The sequence below is a fragment of the Manis javanica genome, chromosome 9 (genome assembly GCF_040802235.1).
Source record: "Manis javanica isolate MJ-LG chromosome 9, MJ_LKY, whole genome shotgun sequence".
Taxonomy (NCBI): Eukaryota; Metazoa; Chordata; class Mammalia; order Pholidota; family Manidae; genus Manis; species Manis javanica.
This window is the reverse complement of record NC_133164.1, coordinates 30,577,300-30,592,817: the sequence shown is the minus strand read 5'-3', so window position 1 is coordinate 30,592,817 and position 15,518 is coordinate 30,577,300. Positions and strand designations below refer to the sequence as shown.

At 38.7% G+C, this 15,518-nt stretch overlaps 1 protein-coding gene across 9 annotated transcripts in view; it reads right to left on the bottom strand.

The window, feature by feature from the left end:
- KLF12 (KLF transcription factor 12) overlaps positions 1 to 14,439 on the bottom strand; it is a 427,321-nt gene extending 412,882 nt beyond the window's left edge. For 3 of the 9 annotated variants that reach the window (XM_073212516.1, XM_073212517.1, XM_073212510.1), the window contains exon 1: positions 13,984 to 14,434. The gene's annotated coding sequence lies outside the window, so the exon portion shown is untranslated. Of the gene's footprint in view, positions 1 to 13,740; positions 13,959 to 13,983 lie in introns of those variants that run through there. The other 6 variants (XM_073212506.1, XM_073212515.1, XM_073212514.1 and 3 more) reach the window with 6 other exon arrangements.
- Positions 14,440 to 15,518: the final 1,079 nt, after the last annotated feature.

Genomic DNA, 15,518 nt, shown 5'->3' with positions numbered 1-15,518 from the left:
TTATAAAAGTATGGACATAACAGAAAGTATTGGTAAACTTGAATACAGATAAATAGAAATTATTCTGACTTAAAATTGAAGAGAATAGGTAAGGGGCTGCAGGGGATACAAAACTTATGGGACAATTTGAAGCTGACAAATGTACTTATTACAGTAGTACAGAAGGAGAAGAGAAAGAAAAGGGAGACAAAATATTCAAAATGATAATGGATGAAGCTTATGAAAATTTAGTAAGGATGATAAAAATCTACAGATTAAGCTTAGAGAACCCCAGTATAATTGATAATACACCTATGCACATCATAGTCAAATTGCTGAAAACCAAAGTTACAGAAAAAATCCTGAAGGCAAACAGGAAAAGAGGAGAAATATTACATACAAAGAAACAAAGATCAGAATGACAAAAGACAATTCTTCAGAAACTATGTAAGCTAGAGGATAATAAGCAACATATTTAAAGAATGGGGAGAAAACTGTCAACTAATTCAAAACTCAGCTAAAATATTTCAGAAACAAAGGCAAATATACTTTTTTAGACATACAAGAGCTGAGAAAAGTCATTGCCAAAAGACCTGCTCTACAGAAATATTAAAGAAATTTCTTTAGGCAAAAGTAATATGATACTAGATAGAAATTTAGAAAAAAGAAATAGCCCTAGAACTAGAAATACTATAAGCAAAAAGAGACTTTTTTCTGATTTACAATTCTTATTAAAAGTAACTGACTCTTTTAAGCAAAAACAGTAACTAGTAAATGTGTGATCTACAAAATACATGTTAAAATATATTAAGAAAATAGCATAAACAATTGGAAAGAAGAAATGGCAGAATATTGTGAGATTCTGACATCATAAAACTTATATTATTTGAAGTAAGCATGTAAGAAGTTAATGATATATATTGTAAACCCTAGAGTATACTGTAAAACATACAACATATGTAATTAATAAGCCAACAGTGGAGATGAAACTGAATACTGAAAAATAATCAAGCCCAAAGAACACAATAAATGGGAAAATAAGAGCAAAATACAGGTGAGAAAAATAGAACACAAGCAGCAAGTTAGCAACAGAAACCCAGTCATATAAAAATAGTTTAACTTAAATGATCAAATCATTCCAAATAAAAGTTGGAGATGGAGATGGTAGATTGGGTTAACAATGAAACACTCGATTACATGTTGTCTGTAATGGAAAAAGATGGATGTTACATGATGATAAAGAGGTCAATTCACCAAGAAAACATCACAATCCTAAATGTGTATGCATCTAATAACAAAGCTTCAAAATACATAAAGCAAAAACTAACAGAACTGAAAACAGATTAAGACTAATTCACAATAGTATATACTTAAACCCTCTTCTAATAACTGACAGAAGAGACAAAAAAAAAAAGCTAATACAGAAAACTTGAAGAACATTATAAACCAACTTGGCTAATTTACATTTATATAGACCTAACTGACATTTATAGAATACTCCACTGAACAATGGCAGCTATACTGTTTTCAACTGTACATGTAACAACCATCTATTAATATAGACCATATTCTGCACCATAAAACAAATCTCAGCAAATTTTTAAAGAATCAAAATCATACATACTCTGAAAACCAAGGAATTAAACTGGAAACTTTTATCAGAATATTAAGCAACATAATTCTAAATAATCCAAGGTTAAAGAAGAAATCACAATGGAAATTAGAAAGTATTTTGATCTGAATGAAAATTTAGAAGAGCAGTGCTCAAATTAAAATTTATAGCATTACATCCTTACATAAGAAAAGAAGTCAGACCTCAAATCCGTATTCTAAGTTTCCATCTTAGGGAAGCAGAAAAGGAACAAATTAAACCTGAGACAAGCAGAAGGAAAGAATTAAATATCAGGAATCAACGAACTAGCAAAAAGTAAAATATAAGAGAAAAAAAATAATGAAATCAAAAGCTGGCTCTTTCAAAACATCAATAAAATAGATAAACCTCTAGTCAAACTAATCAAGACAAAAAGAAAAGTCAGAAGTCACCATCAGGAAGAAAGTGGTACTAGTGCAGATCCTACAAACATTAAAGAACAGGAGAATATGAACAACTTTAGGCCAATACATCCTATTACGTAGATGAGAAAACCAAATTTCTTCAAAAGCATGAACCCAGATGGATTCTCTGGCGAATTCTGCCACACATCTAAGGAAGAAATAATGCCAATTCTACATAGTATTCCAAAGAACAGAAGAAGATGACTATTTTTTTTAGAAGACTAGGAATACCCTGAAAGCAAAATCAGATAAAGATATTAGGAGAAAAAAATAAAATCTACTGGTCACTGATCCCCATGAATACAGATTTTTTTTAAAATTCTTAACAAAATATTAGGAAATCAATATAGCATATACACAAAATAATACATCAAGAACAAGTAAAGCTTACACAAGAAATGGAAATCTAGTACATTAAAAAATAAAGCAATGCAATTAATTCACTACATCAAGACTAAAAAAGAAATTCATATTATCTCAATACATATAAAATTGTGAAAACTTATAAAGTACTTAGAACTAAATTCAATTACAGAGAAAACCTTTACAAGTATTAAAATCTTTCTGAAATATAAAAAAAAATGTGAGCAGAAAGACATCCACGATCTTGAATGGGATGATATAATGCACTAAAAATAACATTAAGATGTTAATTGTTCCCAGATTATATCAATTCCAATTAAAATCACAACAGAATTTTTGTGTATTCTTCTGCCCAGGGAAATTGGCACAATGGAAAAAATATCCCTTAGATCTGTACTTCTGTTACATTTCTAAGAACACCTAAGAAAATTACTTGAAAAAAAACAAAACTCTTGTACTATCATATGACATATGAGAATATATGATATGACAATTGTGGAATTTATATGAAACTATGAAAAGGATACATTACTTTAAAAATGTTGCTGATACAATGGACTGGCTATCCACCTGAAAGTAAATAAAAGTGGACCCCCTACTCCTACAACTAAAAATTCCAAATGGACTAAAGACCAAAGTAGAAAGAAAAATCCAATCTAAGTGTAATAGATTATTTTATCAACGAAGAAAACGTTAAATTAAAAAAAAAAAGGTAACTAGTCGATTATATAAAAATTTTTAATGTTATATATCAAAAAAATCCTCTTAAACAGAGACAAAAGATCAGTTTTTGAAAAAATTATTTGTACTGCAGATGCTAGACAAATAGCTAAGATATAGAAAGAACCCCTACAAAAGGACAAAATCAAAGAGAAAAATGGACAAAGAATAAGAAAGGACAGTTCTTAGAAGAACAATTCCAATTTACCTATGAATATAGGAAAAGACATTTAATTTAGTAGAAATTAAAAATGAGATGCCACTACACAACTATCAGACTGGAAAAGTGTCAGCTATTGCTGATGGCATTTCAGGGACAGGTTTTGCCTGTGTGGCTAGTTAGAACATGAACTGTTACAGTCTTTTTTTCCCCAAAGTAATGTGGTAGCATTTTGATACAGTTTATAATCCCACCAGGAATCTATATTCACAGGTCTTTAAGCATGTAGATGTAAAGGTATTTATTGCAACATTGGTCTTAGTGGCAAAAACTAGAAACAAAGTATTGCTATCAATAAATTAATACTTAGATTATGAAATAACCATACCTTGGAATATAATGCAACAGGTTTTTGTTTGGTTTTGTTTTAATGGATTAACATTGTAGCAGCTGGGTAAAACGATTTCCCTTAGGTAGTACTGAATGCAAAAAGAAAGCTGACAAGAGTTTCCAAAACCAGTCCCATTTCTGTAATAAGTAGTGGCCATAGAACCTTGTGCTCATGTGTTTATAACATTTATGATATGGAGAAGTAAATAAAAGGACACCAGTAGTTCTGATTATATGGATTATGCGAGAATGGAATGCTATTGCTGCCAGAGGAAGAAGGGGAGCTAAGCAAAAGAGAAAGGAGGTCACTAAAAAATGCAGTTTAAAGTCTCTACACACGTGTACCTATTTCTGTCAGATGTCTTTGGAAACACTGCCCAACAAGTGACTTTCTGCAAAACAGAGTTTATTTCCTATCTGATTCCTTCCAGATCTTAAAACGTGTTCTGTTGAAAAATTGTTATAAAATTAATAACAAATTCACATTTAAATACCATATATGCCTAGTTTTGATCTGAACTGGCTGTCCACACTAAATAATACATTTATGGTATATTATTCACATTCTAAGTATAATAAATTTGATACACATTTTTCTTGCAAGAGGAAAAAACTTAGAAAATCATATGCTTTAATGAGAAAGATTTTTGATAAGATCAAAAGTACTTAAAAAAACTATAACATGAACCTAAAAATATGTAGGGTATTATTTTTTGGCACATTAAAGAAATGAAGAAAATAAACTAAACCAGAATACACTCACATGGCCTTTCCTTTGGGCTTAGTAGCTAAGCTGCTCTCCCATGACCTGGCTCTACCTTAAGACAAAGCCCATGCTTTATTTACCTTTCTATTCTCAGTACCTAGCACACTCCCTGGTACATGGTAAATAAAAAACCATCTCCTTAGTTTTCTTCAAAGAGTATGCATGCCTCTAATTGCACAGTCTCTTCTAAACTGATTAGGTTGACCTCTGGTCTGTTACATATGGAGTTCTTTTGTCCCTTTGAATGCATTTTGGAAGACGATAGGAATCCATCCAACAATGTTCAGTGAACATCTCATACGAGCCAGATGCTAGACACTGGCATCTCTTCTGTACAATGTGGACTTGCAAAATGTTGGCTTATTAAGACTAAATGAAAGACAGTAGTGGAATGAAATGGAAAAAAATTATTTTATGGTAATTGGAAATAAGGGTTTTAGTTTTGACTTGGCCACCTGCTAATTACTTTACTTTCACTTGACTTTAATACCCTCAGTAACATAGTAAACATGTGTCCAATCCCCCTTAGATGATTGCCAGGCTGAAACACTACAAGCACTCTAAACCACCAAGAACTAACCAAGGTTTTTTGCTAGCCCGTATTTCTCAAGTATTCTAAACTGTCTTAATTGCCAAGTTATTTATAATTATTATAATTATTATATTAGAATTATACTATATATTATAATATGTAATTACATATAATTATATAACATATGATTGTAATGTTTATAATATCATAAACACAACTGCTTCAGCCTAGAGCCTTGGTATAGTACCAATATACTCAAGGGAGCACTGAGTGTACAACAGGAATTCCTTCAGTGCTCTTTACAGACTCATTAAGAGTTCATTTCTTTCTTGTTATATAATCTCAAGTTGAAATATTCTGTTTGCTAACATGTCTTATATTTATACCTAAAGCAGAAAAGTTAATGTGCATTCCAACAGGATGTCACTCTTAAAATATGCAACGACCTCAGTGTACTTTCTTTCTAACTATCCCTTCATCGACACCTCCGATAAATTACAACCGACTATGTATGACCTTCTGTAAAACTGATCAGTTTTCAAGGTTTTCCTTGCATTGTTCTTATGTTAAAAAAGATTGTATTCCTATATTCTAAGGATTTTGGTCAAAGTTAAAATCCCCATCATTTATAAATAAAATATCATATATCAAATCTCTTCAGCAATATGAAAAAAATATCATTAAGTAGTTTCCCATTAAGTCTATTTTTAAAATTTCATTAAGCAATCATCATTATTTCTGTTTTGCCCAAATAAGCCTTCTCTAAACTTATTATGACATTGCATGCCCTGCTGGCCAAGTACATCACAGGATATATTTTGGAAAAGAACTTTTTTTTTGCTGATAAGGCAAATAATCAAAGCTTGCCAAAACACCATAAAGCATCAGCTCTAAAAGATAACAGAAAAGGAGGTGTGAAATGACCAGAGCTGTCAAAATATCTGTTTTTAATTTGTTTTCTTCCACTTGTAGGTTTGCTTTTACTTTTCTATAAAACATTGTTTTTCCATAAAGGATTTTTGCCACACATCCACTAAAACCCTGAAACTCTTGACTTCCCAGAAATAGCATTTTTTTCTCTATGCATTTTAAGAAACTTGTAACACTTGGTATGTTTATAACAATTACTTTGTACTCTATTCTCTCCATTAAGTCTTAACTCCCTTACTCGATTTTCAGACCATTAATGATGATGTCCTACCCATTCTCATTTATGATTTCAGATACATGACAGGAGCTAAATAAGTATAGGTCAAATGGATAAATATGGCATATTTTTTAACATAGGTGATGTTTTTTCCTTCTTTTAGGACACCTCCAACTTTAACAGCTTTATCAAATAGCAGTATACATACTAGCCAGAAATTATTGGTCTACTGTAGCAAGTGCCTTCTAAAATAAATTTTTGGATTAGGCCTCATAACTTGTACATATATCAGCAATCACAGAATTGGCTTGTGTATCAAAGTAAATATTCTACTGAATGTATTCTAGTAAATGTAGTATGTCAATACACTCTACTAACAAGATACTATAGCCTCTAGACACAATACTGATTTACATGGTACTCCCATATTTTGTTCTACTCTCTAATAAGAGTAACCATGAAATATCATAGTTAATGCTGAAAGGAGGTAAGAATAACACAGGGAAAAGTCCAAAGGCTTTCCAGTGTTCAAATCTGTTTTAGAGCTACCTGGCTATTGACTAAAGTGACATTATTTTGGTGAAAATCAGTTTCCACATCTGTAAAATAAAAAGTATAATATATGTATTTACTCAATGAATATTTAATAAATGAAAGAAGGAATCTCATTTGTTACATATAATGCACTCCTTAAAACTGTACACAACATAAATACATATGAATCAAGGCATCAGACTTATGTTTTAAAGGAGACCCATTCCCACAGAAGAAAAACTATAAGAATTGCAATTACACACAATCTATTAAAAGTTGTCATTAAAAATAGATGTATGGCATTTTGTACGTTTTGTAATCTTGCTTTTCACAACAGCTTAACTCCATTTAACACTTTCAATACAGATTCATCACTTTTCAGCACCCCCAAATGATTAGTCTCAATACGTATCAAGATAATAAACCCTGCTTCTCATAACTGGAAGCAGCACTTTTATTTTCCCTCTTTTTATTCATTTTGATAATGAAAGGTAAAAAACAAGTGAATTTTTCAAATTTCTTAAATTATTGTCAAAAGTGGCAAAGTCCTAAGGAGGGGATAGGCTGGTACTGTTACTTAGCAGAGCGCACCATCTGACAATAGTTAAAAAAATACATTCATGAACTAATGTTCATAAATCAAAATCCCATGTATATGAGGTATGTTAGAGGGTCTCTACTCCATGACAATAAAGGGCAGCTATTTATTTTGTTGCTACTATTCATTCTGAATGGCTGCTTTTGAGAGGCATCAGTACACTGGGGCAGACTCGCACTTACAAAGCACGAAATACCTACAAGGTTCTATCTACTGGATGCATTATGAACACTGCCACAATTTAATCCTCAAGAACATTCTGCCACGTTGATATGATTTATTTTTGTTTTTATTTTCCAATAAGTAAACTGAGACTTGGAGAATTAACTTACTCACCCAGTTACCTAAAAACTTTGTAGTTCAAGGATTCAACTCCAGCACTATTTGACTTGACCTACAAGGCTTTATTTTGCAAGAAAAAATTTCAGAAAATGTACTACATTGCAGAATGGCTAGTAAAGCTGAATGTATTTAATTAGAGATTAAAAGACTTATGTAGGAAATATACACTATATGAAAAAACAGAAAATATACAACATAATGTTAGCATTTAGCTACTGAGATAGTAGTCCTAGGGACTGAACTCCTCAATTTGTTCTTTGAACAAGCATTTTAGCACTATATAATCAGCCACTATGTTGGGCACTGTGTTAGAAGCCAGTAAAGTAACCATGTAGATACATTTCCTGCTTTCAAGGGGCTTATCTTAGGGAGGAGACAAGGCAAATCAACAATCACAGAAGGAATATCACATACTAAGGGGCCAAGAATACGGACTGGAACCCAGCATATTCTTAAAGCAAGAGTCCACAGAAATAAGAGTCCCACAGAAAGTCTAAAATGAGGTATATTGATTAGCTAATCTGGGTCCATTTCTTTGCTCTTGCAAGAATAGAGTGTTTAGGCAAAGTGTGAAAAAAAAATTGTTTTCATTTCTTAACTCGAGAACATGTAGTTAGGAAGAAATTATACAAATGAATATGATTCTTAATTTTCTCAAATTTGCATGTGTAAAGAAATGGACGGGCAGAAAAACGTGCGTATAAATGTGTTCAATAAATTTTCAAATGCCTATTTAAGGTCTCCATTAAACACCTTTTCTTTATTGTGCATGTGTTGCAATGTTTGAGTCTAACCAAGAGACTTTAAACAATAAATCAGACATAGCTTAATCAACAGAATCTTGGCTTATCCAGGGATTTGCAGTTCAATAGACTGTTCTAAATTATAGTACAGCAGCACAAATTCAATGATTCTATTTAAAAAAAAAAGGGCATTTTTAATGACCAGTTGATAGAAGTTCCAGTTGACTCACTGAAGAAGTAGCCTGGAGGTTTACAATCTCTAAATGATCATTGTTGATCTTTATTTTCAGTTTTCTGCAAATGATCATGGGAACTGTATTTTCATGTATTTCTTTTCTTTTGAAAAGCTCAGATACTTCACCTGCATTATATAAATGTTAACAGTAACTTTTAAACCAGATACACAGAAACTTTTTCAGAGTGACTTTCTTCCCTAGGTGATAGAGCAAATCTCTGGTGAGACAGGAATGGAATTCATGACCTTTGACTGCCAGAAGTTTTCTACCCACACTCGGAAATTCCTTCTCCATAAGTGTAATTCATATGCTCACTTTGAGAGGCTAGAAAGCCCATCCCTTTTAGGGATGTGGGGAGTGGGAAGGGAGTGGTTTTCCTGTCAGATCAGTTGCCACCCTAGTACTTCACAGTTTTACAAAGTGATTTTCACCCACAGTATCTCCTTTGACTATGACCACAGCCCTCTAAACTGCATATTATTTTTCCCATTTTACAGACTCAGAGAGGTTAAGAAAGGTGACCAGGGTCATCCAAAGTTAGTAAGCAAGAGAGCCCAACTCCACGTATAGTATCTCTGCCACTTAAATCACGGCTGATTCCAGGAGGTATAATCTTCGTGGATACCTCATTATGAAATGATTGAAGGGTTTTTTTTTTTTTCTTTACAGCTACCTCATTTTTTTTTTATAGTCACTTGTCTTGGTTACCATTTTTGTTGACTTGTTTTCTTTCAGGCAGAGTTGTTTTCATGTTTTGTTATAAATGTGCACGCTAATCTCAATATCATGTGAGAATAGCATTACTAAACAAAGATTTTGAAAAAAAAAATTTTGTATGTTTTCCCTTTTTTTTAATGGTGGGGTGGGGGTGGACTTCTTACCATAACATCTAGTCACAATGTATATGGCATATGCATGGGGGTGAGGGGAGTTTACCCGCATGAAGACTATAAAAACTCACATTTACAAATATAAATACTATGTATGTGCACACTGTAAAAACATACACATACATATGTACATATCTAAAATAGTGACTACATGTATATGTAGTATATACATAGACATCATGCCAGAAATTACTGTGAAAAGCCATATATACTGATAAGCATAGTGAGTGTAGCACTTGAAACACAGTTTCTGCCTATCTTGAGCAACAAGCTGTAATAGTGGCAGCTTCTACCGCCTCTGAAGAGGCAGGGAAAACAACCCCAAGGCTCTCCAATTATTTCCCTCACCTTCCGTGCAACAATACAGCGGCAAGGGCTTTTTGCTATTCCATCCGTACCTAAAAGCAACACTATATGAACCAGTCCAGTTGTTTTGCTAACATTTTTAAACATACACCATGAAATTACAAAATAAAAGCCTACATTGAAATAAATAAATAAATAAGGTTAAACTGAAAAAAGGCAAACAGACAGACCAAACCAGAGAAGTCTTTGGGAGACTACCCTGTAATCAACAGCCAGCTCCAAACAAATTTTTATGGAGCAACAAGACTACCCAAGTAGCCACTTTTATGACAATAAACACCCCAAACCGAAAAATCCTTTTGTAACATAATTACTGAGAATATATAGAGAAAGTAACCATTTAAGCCACAGCATGTGTTCTCTACCACAGGAACTCAAACGCTGACATCAGATGGGTGTGGCTGGTCTAGGCCCTGAAAATGAATTCTGGCCGGTTCAAGTCAGACAGTTCTCTGGATGGGCTTGGAATTCAGAAATGAAGGCACTCTCACAGAGCCTAAGGCTGCTGACCTGCCGGGCTTAGGGCAAAGCCCATCTGTTTACTGGCATTTTGATTCAGGGAGATGCAATTGTGGTGGATGAGTTAAAGCTGTGGGTACAGGGTGTTGCCAGTGATTGAATTTTAATATTTTTACCCTTACATTTTGTACATACGGAAGACTGAAAGTTCTGCATAATATATAAATATGATTTTTAAAGCAGAAAATAAATGAACACTGGGCAACAAGATAGATACTTCCACTCCACTATCGTATTTTCAAAATGTACAGGATAAAGATAAGCGACTATTTTAGGAATTACTTACAAAAGTGAAAGTTGTTTTCTAAAAGAAAGAGATAATCATGGTGTTAATACTGAACAAAATAGTTTTGGTATTTTTAGCTCTTGTTCATTAAGCAACATGGAAGCACAAGTGGGGAAACTTATTTACCCAAAAAAAACAGTAACTTTTCAAATGAGTCTGTGCCATTTCTACTTTTGTAGAATAAAACTATTTTGTATCAATACACAAATCATCTACAGCTAGATTTAAGAAGTCGACACTCTAAGAAGAGTCTATATATAAAGGCAACAAACCATTTGACACCCCCAATTTAATGTGATTACTGTAACATGAATTCACATTAGTATGAAATTCCACACTTGCCATTTTGTACAACGGTGAAAAAGACCAGAGCCTTTATATGTTCCACTACTTAATAATACCACCTCACTGGTGAAGTTACTCAGTATTCTAGATCAACCAACACTGGCTTGAGTTCAAAATGCCCTCAGCACAGGCCTAGAGTCCTAAGCACTTATTTCATCTTTGAGGAGATAAAAACACACCTATATTTTAAGACCAAATTATTTCCTTAAGGTGATAACAGCCTGCTTCATGATATTAAATCTAAAACTCACTCTTGAGTCTGTTAAAGTGCTTGTTTACCTTTCACAGGAGGCCAGGAAGTGGTCCCTGAGGAACATATATATTTTTAAATGGCCAGAACACTATCACTATTATATGCCTGATGCATGCTCTTCGGAATGACCGTCAAGCATCCTGATTTGTTTTCCCTTGGCCTGGGGTGAGTGAGAGCCAGTGTTTGCAGTCCCTTCCCTCTCTGTACACACATAGGCTGCAGCTGTAGTAAACAAACACCAGCCAAGAGTTGCTAAGGTCAAGGTCTCCAATGCTATACCAGGACCAGTTTTCTCCCAAATGACATTCAGTTGCTGAAGGAAAAAATATTAAGGACCCATTAGCACAACAATTTTCATTCAATAAATACTAGTACAAAGCTTCCCAAAATAAAGTTGCTGACAGAAGTTTCTGTTAAATACGTGTTACTAATAAATAAATAGCTGAAGCACTTCAAAAATAAACAGAAACCCTTCAAGAATGTTTTGTTTACTGACACAGCTTTATTAGTTACAGTTTTAGTTCATAAATTAAAATTTTATGTGAAAACACTCCAAACTTTAGCAGCTTAAGGATATTTCATAACAGTTATGAATTAGATGGTAGAATAATAAACCTCTCTCCTAAATACATCACACATTTCCGTCAATCCTTCTGTACTTTCTCCCCAACTAAAGAAGGTTAATATACTCAAGCTAGTCTCCAGATTGGCCAGGCTGCAGTGATAAAGACATAACTTATGCAACAGAATTGTCTGTCCTTCAACATCCCATTTCTACAAAGCTTCTACAGTTAACACATTTTATAGCCTAAAAGTATACCCCTTTCTCACAACCAATTTCTACGTGGTTTTTAAAAATGTAAACAACATGTGAATGAGGTCTACAAATAGCACAACCAGGCTTTTTTGGGGGGTGGGGCAGGAGGTTTCACTGATTTTATTAAACGCCAATTCCAAAGAGCATTTCTTAAAAGATGCAATACACCCACTCTGAAAATGACCACTCCCAGTCCCATCCCATGCTGCTGCAAGTTCAAAACCACCAAATTTATTTCAAAGCACTTACTTATCTAAACAACTCTATCCTCCAGTAAGAAAAGGGCACGGTGGCGTCTAGATGGATTTGCAAAATGACGTGTATTTGATTGGCAGATGTCTACTAAAGCCACTAGATGCAGATGCACATGCACTAAATGTAAATAGAGGTGCTCCTCTCCCTGCTCTTGCAGGGAAATAGAATATATTAAAGCTGATTTAAAATAAAATACCCGAGTGCTCGGCCGAAATCTATTAGCCCCTGGAATTGCTTAAAACAATCCACACAGAATGATACTTAAACCATCTGTACAGTTAAATTAGAGAGCTGACAATATTAACCACACAAACTGTTTATCCAGATTACACATTCCGTTGTACTAATACTCTTTAATTTAACACAGTCATCTTTTATCAGCTGGATTAAGGCTATTACTATTAAAGTATGCAAAACTCAAAGCGCAGGGTGAAGGGGGTTGGGAGCTGCAGGGCATATAACAAAGGAATTGGTACTTTTGCCTCAAATGCACTTCGAAACAGAACTGTTGAGTGCACCCCACCCTTTTCCCCAAAGATAAAAGTTTTCAAAGTTCTAATAGGCAGTTCTCTTCCCAACAAAAGCAGGATTGATTTTCCCAGTAGGGGAGCATCTAACATGAACACCAACTAATGTCGCGGAGGTCAAGTCCGAGTCCTCCGAGCAAGCTTCTAAGGCAAGAAGCGGCTCCCAAGCTGGCTCCGCGGGCTTCCCGGCCCGGGTAGACGTGCAAAGTTACCCCTTGTCAACTCCGGCCAGTCCCCCGTAATTCAAAATAACAGCCACGGGCCAGCCCCTGGCTACTTCCACGGGCCGGGCACTGTAGCAAGTGACAGTTACACATCATTTCGACCAGAGACAATAATGAATGTAGCACCAGGACCACTATTCAAGCTAGCAGTGTCATCTCCGCCTTAACCCCTTCCCCTCCACTCTCTCCAGTGCACACCCTCAGCCCACAGCCCCGGGGCGGCAGCTGGTCACCGAACTCGCTCCATCCCTGGGGGCAAACTACTTCCACCAGTCCCCCTACCCCACCCCACCCCGCCCCAACTGAGCCCTGGTGTTTTATTTCCCATCCTTGGCAACTGTCAGGCAAACACTGCAATCAACAATTACACTAGGAGTGGAAAAACATTTGCTTAATTCACATTACTTGATAAGTTCTTTTAAAAAAAAATGGGGGGGGTGGAGAAACCTCCTCCTTTCTTCTCCACGAATCCGACCGACGCTACTTGCTTTGCAACAGCATCGCCCTCCCTCGGCCCCCTCCCGCTTCCCAACACTTTCCCCCTTTAAGAACACAGACCAACCAAAATGATTTAACTTGAACAGATGACAGAAGGCAAATAAAACATGTTAAGAGAATACGGTTTGATTTGGGATGGCAAAAAAAAAGAGGAGGGGGTTGTTTATTTTGATAAGAAACGGAATCGGCACAGACCTGAACAGAAGCTGCAGAGCAGGAGAAATTGTTTTCTTTCCCTCACACAGAGTCCCCCTCTCTCTCCCTTTCTCTCACACTCGCGCGCGCACACACTCACTCTCGCACACACACGGCGTCACCCGCGCACACTCACGCGCACACTCGCACACGCACAGGCAAAGCCTCTCAGCTGCTCTCTGCAGTTCTCAGGAAATGAATGGGGGGCAACCCAGGGAACTGTTGTACTTGCAAATGACTTACCCGGATCACATGATGCGCTAAATGTAGGGTGGGCCGGTGGGTGGAGGCTGCCGAGACGCGAGCCCCGCTCTAGCGTGGGGAGCCTCGCCAGGCCCGCATCGAATTACCCCGGGGCCCCGCCGAGGGGGTTGCAAGTCGCCGCTTCTCCTCCCTCGCAGCCCGCAGCTCAGGAAACCGGAGAGGAGCGGAGGGTGGGGCGGGGTGGGGTGAGGTGAGGTGGGGGGTGAAGACACCAGACCCCCAAACAAAAGAGCTCCGGGTCCTCCTCCCCAGAAACAAAGCCCCGCCGCTGCGGGCGAGCCCCGGGGTGGGGCCGAGGGCGGGGGCGGCGGCGGGGAGGGGCTCGCTCAGCAGGCGCTAAGTCGCTTTATTGCTATAAAATGGGGCCCCAGAGCCGCTCCGCCCGAGGATTAGGAGGCGGGCTCTGAGTGTGATGGTTGAAATCCCCTGTGGGAAACTAACCCCTCCCCGCTCGCAGAGGTAGAAGGCAACACCCACTGCCCGGCCCTCGCCTTGCCGCCCGGGCCGCCGGGCTGGGGGTGGGTCCGCGGAGCCTCCACCCCGCCCCACCCCTGCCCCGCCCCCCGGCCGCGGGCCCGGCCCCGCTTCCCTTTCACCTGCACCACCTTGCTGCGGCACCCAAAATAGCCTACACATGGCCAACAGATCTCTGGGGGCCGCTGGCGACAGGGACCCGCGGGGCCTCGCGGTGGGAGGACCCACCGGATTGCAACTCGCCAGGCGAGGACTCGCGCTGAGCTGCGAGAAAGTCCCCTCTTTTGTGTGACAGCGCGCAAGGCAGCATTAGGGAGAGAATTCAGAGACAAAAAAGCGCGCAGCGCGTTGGGCCTCCGCCCGCTCCCCGCTCCGCCCGGTGGGGGCGTGCAGGAGGGGGCCGGCGCCGCGGCTCGCCCGCCAGCTAACTTGGAAAGGTGTGGGCGGAGCCGGCCCGGAGGCCGGCTGAAGCTGCGGGCCCCGCGGCGCGGCAGCTCGCGGGACTCGACCGGGCGCCCGCCAACAATGGGGTCCGGGCCGCGGCCGCCCGGGCGGGCAGGGCCCTCGGCGCTGGGGGGGCGCGCGGGGTGCGGCGGGCCGGGCGAGGTTGGCGGGGGGTCATTGTTTGGACTAGGGAGAGCCTCACGTCGCGGGCGAAGCGGGGGCGTCCTCCCTCCCGGTGCTTCACCTTGGCGGAATGAATGGGGGCGCGGGGACACGCGGGCCTCGCGCCGCAAGCCCGGGAGGAGGGGCGTCCGCCCGCGCCAGTTATTCAGGAAAGCAGACAAACTTGCAGGAGAGGAAAGGAGCGAGAGCTCAGACCCTGCCGAGGCTCCGGGGACCGGGGAGGGGCTGGCCCGAGAGGGAACTCCGAGGAGCGGGCGTCCCGGAGGGGTTAGGTGCGAGGCTCCGGGGACCGGGAAGGGGCTGGCCCGAGAGGGAACCCCGAGGAGCGGGCGTCCCGGAGGGGTTAGTTGCGGTCCCCGGCAGCCCCTCCCGCCCCGTCTTCCGGCCCCTCCGGGGAGAATCCGCCAAATTCC